The following is a 5,835-nucleotide window of genomic DNA, read 5'->3' as shown; positions in this document are numbered from 1 at the left end:
TGTTTCTACTTCCCTCTGCTTTTCTAGTTCACTCACTCCCTACTCTCCCTACTGCTTCAGGATTGGACAGCTCCCTCCTCCAGCTAAGCCTTCCTTTCCACAGACAGCTTGATTTCAGAATTGGCTTTTTTTCCAGAGTGGCAATGCCTCATCCCATGTATGAGGATGTGAGTGCATGTGTTTGTGTGTGTGTGTGTTTGTGTACATGTGAGTATGTGTCTTTGAGAATATGTGAATATGCATGTACATTTGTCTGTATGTATATGTGACTGTGGTACATGTGTATGCCTTTGTATATGTAGAAATGTATGTGTCTCAAGGTGTATCTTTATTTGTGATTGTGTTTCTCTGTATGTGTATGTATGTGTCTGTGCTATGTGCATGTCTGTATATAAGTATGGTGTGGGTATGTGTATATATATATCTGCATGAATATTGAGTGTGTATGTGAGTGCATGTGAGGATGTCTGTATATGTTTATGCAGGTATATGTGGGCTTAGGTCTGTACCTTGCCTTTGTCCCTCTGCATGACTGGGAATGCTCCGGTGGGCAGACCTTGCAGATGGGGAGTGTATTGTTCTATGTGGTTTAGCATTTCCAAAGATTCTTTGGCTGTTCCAGGGACATTACTTTTTTGTCTCTGAGTTTACCCTCTGCAGAGCCCCAGCAGAGAGCATCGTCACGAAACACTTACGGGCAGATAAGAGAAAAACTTTCATTTTAAGTGAAGTGACTCCTCATATTGGGAACTGAGTTATTAATAGATTAAATTTTATCTTTAGTGACTCCAAGCATCTGCATAAATTCCAGTATTAAAGTGGAATTTTTGAGATAGTAAATACTGCATGAAATATGTTGAGCTTATTGGGGATTTGGAAATTGTCTTGCCCCTTGCAAATTTTGGTTACAACTTTCTTTTCCTTCCTTCCTTCCTTCCTTCCTTCCTTCCTTCCTTCCTTCCTTCCTTCCTTCCTTCCTTCCTTCCTTCCTTCGTTTTTGAGAGAGAGGGTCTTGCTCTGTCACCCAGGCTGCATATCTGGGCTCACTGCAATTTCCACCTCCTGGGTTTAAGCGATTCTCATGCCTCAGCCTCCTGGGTAACTGGGATTATAGGCATGCACCACCATGCCTGGCTAATTTTTGTTTTTTTTAGTAGAGACAGGATTTCACCATGTTAGCCAGGCTGGTGTCAAACTCCTGGCCTCAAATGAGCTGCCTGCCTTGACCTCCTAAAGTGCCAGGATTACAGATGTGAGCCACTGCACCTCTGTAAGAAAAGGGGAGGGGAGATAGTTCTTTTGCAAGAGGAGGTCAAGGCTGTCTTCCTCAATACCTCCTCCCTCAGGAGGAGGAGATCCGGTTCATGTACCAGAACTTTATTTCTGGTAGGAAACCTAGATAAACTGTTCTGTTCAGCCTTTCTAAACTGTAAAAATAATACTTTATTATAGGTTTAATTAAAAGGCTTATGTTGCTCTTTGAAAAATTTCCAGCTAGTTTATATTTTTTACTAATCTAAATAATTACATGGGGCCCACGTGGCCTGGCGTGTGGGGTCTGAGTTCACAGGTCTCCACATCATCACAAGTAGGGATGGGCGCCATCAACAGGCAGCTTGTAGCTGGAGGAGGAGATGGTGGACAGAGGCTGCTGCTTCCCGCCCTCCCCTGGACATTAGGCGTCCATCCCATATAACACATGCACACTGGATGCCTGTGTCATCTCAGTTTGTGCCTCCAACATTTCCATTTGCCCAGCTGTTAGGGAGCTCAAGAGGCCAGTGGTCTTATAATCCCTTGTCGCTATACATGGAATCGTGTTGAGACTCTCTCTCTGCCACAATTTCCTATCTAAAAAAATGACAGGCTCAAGCCAAGTAAGGGGATGGTTCAGGCCCCTTGAGCTCTCAGGCTGGGTTAGTCCATCTTCAGGAAAGCAGCAGCACAGGCTATTGGTTGGAATTCCGGCTCCCCAACCGTGGGCCTTGGACACATCGCCTGATCTCGCAAAGGCTCAGTTTCCTCAGCTGTAAAATGGGAATGGTAATTCTTCCCTCACTGAGAGTGGTTCACTGAGGTCATACACACTCAAGCCCTGACGTGGCTCATAACAGGCTTCTGATGCCGGCGTGTACTACTGTGATTGGAATATTGGAGATCTTTTAAAGCATTTCCAAATTATCTTTGTTTAATCCCCACATCAAAATCTACAGTGGAATAGAAAAGCTTTTTAATTCTTAACTTAAAGGGCACCCTTGGTAGGCGCCTTCCATTTGTGCCAAACCAGAGGGCCCTGGTTTGGTCCCGAGGCCTCTCTGTGAGGACCTCTAGTTTGGGCAGCCCGGAGTGACCCAGCGCGGATCCTCTCCTCCAAGCTCAAGGCTGAAACGGCTTGTCTGTCTGCTTTTAATGTTGTTCCTCAACATGATGCTGTTTCTGCTTACAAGCCTCTAAAACTCCCCTGTCCACCGTTCCCTGCATACATTAGCCCTAATGTATTCTCTCTTGAATACTCATCAGATTAAGTCTCCCACTAGATATCTTGCTCGAAATAAATTTTATGGGCATACATCCTCACCCTCATCCCATGCATTGGTGGCTGGGAGGAGAAATATAGCCAAATCTCTCCTCAGAGGGCTGGCCAAACAACAATTAGGTAGGAATCTGCGGGCCCTCTTGCCCAGGAGCCAAGGGAGGTGCAAGGAGTTGGGCTAGCTCCTAGCCCGCATGCCAAGGGCCAGCGAGGATGGTGCTTCATCTGGGTTCTCAAAGGGTTAATTGCCCCCCTGGGGCTGGGGTCCAGCTCCTGGCAATCCAGATCACACAAAGAAGCCCCTGACCTGACTCCCAGGGCACAGGTGCAGCTGTGCCACTGGGGCATGAAGCCCTGCACGGCTCTGCCTAGCAGCCTCCTGCCACGGCTGTGCCCTGCTGTTGGGGCTTAGTGGGCACATGGCACTGCCCTATGGCACACAGCAGGCCTTGTTCACACATTCTGCTGGCTCTGCATGCCCTTTGTCCTTAACTCACTTCCCGGAGTTGGGAGGGCTTCCTGGTTGGGTCTCCCCTCCTCTCCCCTGCAAGAAGCAGCCTGGGCAGTCCTCCCAGACACCCCCTCCCTCACCCTTTCTGCTGCTCAGCAGACCGCAGGGGCACTGAACTCAGCTTATGCTGGAGAAACCCACTCCCCTTTGCCCTTCATAACTCTCCTGACCTGAGCTGTCCCCTACTTTCTCCTGCTGGATCCTGGGGGCGTCACACCAAAGGAGTTCCTGGCTAACCACCCTTCATAGACTGGCGGGCTCAAGGGTCACCTCCTCACCAAGACCTTCCAGGGCCCTCCAGAGATGCCAGCCAGCCCCTGATGGCCCCTGGAGGGAGGCCAGGGGTGTGGCTGAGTGAGTCCCTGCATGGGGCAGACAGGCATGGCCCCAGGCCGCTGGCATAGTTGCTGTGTGAGGCGGCCACTCGGCCTCCATGGGACAGTCATGACGTTTCTGCAGGGATTCTTGTGAGGGCTCCAGGAGAAAATGCCCAGGAACATGGGTGCCTAACTTGCCTTTCCGTGGGCTTGACAGTTATCTCCTAATAGTAGCAAGCCTGTCTTGAGCACCTACTGTATACCGGGGCCTGTCCTAAAAATTGCCCCTGTATCAATCCGTTTGCTCTTCACAACAATCCTACAGGCACTACTGTCATCATCACCCCCTTTTACAGGCAAGGAAACTGAGGCAGAGAGAGGCTAAGTTATTTGTCCAAGTTTAAAAAGCAGAGTCAGGATCCAAACCCAGGCAGCTGAGCTCCAGAATCCACATTCCCACCCCATGCCCTGCCCATCCCCTCACTGGGTGGAAATCCCTGTGGCCGTTAGGTGCTCAGTACTTTGCTGGGCACACTGGAACTCCTGGGTAAGTACTGATTGGCTGGACAATGTATTTCTCAAGGAGGAAAACTGTGGAGATAGAAAAAAAAAAAAAAGAATCCTATATATACTGGGACAATTAGCAAGTGGGACACCTGATAGTTTTCATGGGATATTTTGGTCTGAGAAAGGGAAAGGGGTCAACAGGCAAGGCATGTATACCAGGCCTGACTTCCACACAAATACTGATGGTACTGGGGCCATGAAGGGAATAGGCTGGGGCTGGGGTTTAACTGTGCCCAAGGTTGTCACTTCTGTGTACAGGGCTAGTGATGGCATTTAGTGATTGTCCCAATAGCCTATTTATAGGTTTTAAGTATAAATGTCTTAATAGTCAAGAAAGCCTTCTCTCTACATACGTTTAGATGTGTTTAAAATTTTTCTTAGTATGTTGAGGGTAATTCCTTTATGTTAACACTTTTTAAATTATATCACAACCAACAAACATGATATGAATCAAAAACATGTATGAGGCCGGGCACGGTGGCTCACGCCTATAATCCTAGCATTTTGGGAGGCCGAGGCAGGCGAATCACCCGAGGTTGGGAGTTTGAGACCAGCCTGGCCAACATAGTGAAACCCATTACTACTAAAAATACAAAAAGTAGCCGGGTGTGGTGGCACGCACCTGTAATCCCAGCTACTCAGGAGGCTGAGGCAGGAGAATCGCTTGAACCCAAGAGGTGGAGGTTGCAGTGAGCCGAGATTGTACCACTGCACTCCAGGCTGGGCAACAGAGCGAAACTCTGTCTCAAAACAAAAAAAAACATAACAAAAAACCATGTATGTATGATTCATGAGAGATTTGGTTTTACTGCTGTTGACATTTTGGAGTGTACAGGAGAAACTAGTGAAAAACTGTTTCAAGGTGAGCTTCTCAGACAGGATTTGATCAATTTATTATTTAGTGATAAACATCTGTGGTGTTACCCTTGTGTGCCAGGCACCATGCTAGGCAGTGAGTGTTTAGACGAACAACGAGCAAAAGTGTCTTTTATAATAGGGATGGGAACCCTGGGCTTTCCAGCCTTGCGAGTGCTGTATCAAGAGGATACTCTAGGAGGCCAAACACTTGCACTTTTATGTTTTTGTTCTTAGTACTTGTTGATTTGTTACCTTCTTTTTTTGAAAAGCACAGGGGAAAATGGCTAGAGATCCTAGCACTGTTTGTTCATCCAACTGTGGAAACCTGACCATTTTGTAGATTTTGAAACAGTCAGTGGCTCAAAATACTATCAAATGCCCAAGCAATCTCTTGGAAAGATGGGATGGCAGAGAAACAGACATCAGATAGGAAGTCACCCAGGACAGGAAGCAGATGGGGCAGTGGTTAGGGTTCCGTTGCAGACAACAGAATCCACTTTCACTATTTAAGTGAAAAGTGATTAATCATCAGGTGGCAGGTGGCTTTCAACTCAGTGGAGCCCGCTGGGTGGAGCTTCCAGGATAACTCTCAGCCCCCAGAATTGCATTGCCTCTGCCGTGACTGACCAGGACAGTGCAACACCCAACACAGCACCTCATCGCCTCCGCCATGACGCACATCAGCACAAGGGGAGCCTGTCCCTCATCTGTCCTGACGTTTAGCTCAGTTTGAATTCAAGGCTCTCCCAAGAGCATTTGATTGGAAGACTCAATCATCTTCAAAATGTGAGCCACAAGGGCATCTGGAAAAGCAGTTTCTAGCTTTCCTATCTGCAGCACAGGAAGGCACATTAGGATGAGGTATTGATCCAGCCGATCTATGGTATCGGTTGCAGTTCATTAAAATATTGAGAGTTTCTCTACAAGAGCACCCTCAGGCCTGGACCTCGATCACTGCCCACCCCCTCCCTCACACCGTATTTATCATTTGCTTTTCAGGACAGATGACCTTTCAGTCCAGGCCTGGGCAGGGCTTACTTTGGGGGCTG

The sequence above is a fragment of the Chlorocebus sabaeus genome, chromosome 25 (genome assembly GCF_047675955.1).
Source record: "Chlorocebus sabaeus isolate Y175 chromosome 25, mChlSab1.0.hap1, whole genome shotgun sequence".
Classification (NCBI taxonomy): Eukaryota; Metazoa; Chordata; class Mammalia; order Primates; family Cercopithecidae; genus Chlorocebus; species Chlorocebus sabaeus.
This window is presented reverse-complemented; position numbering follows the sequence as displayed.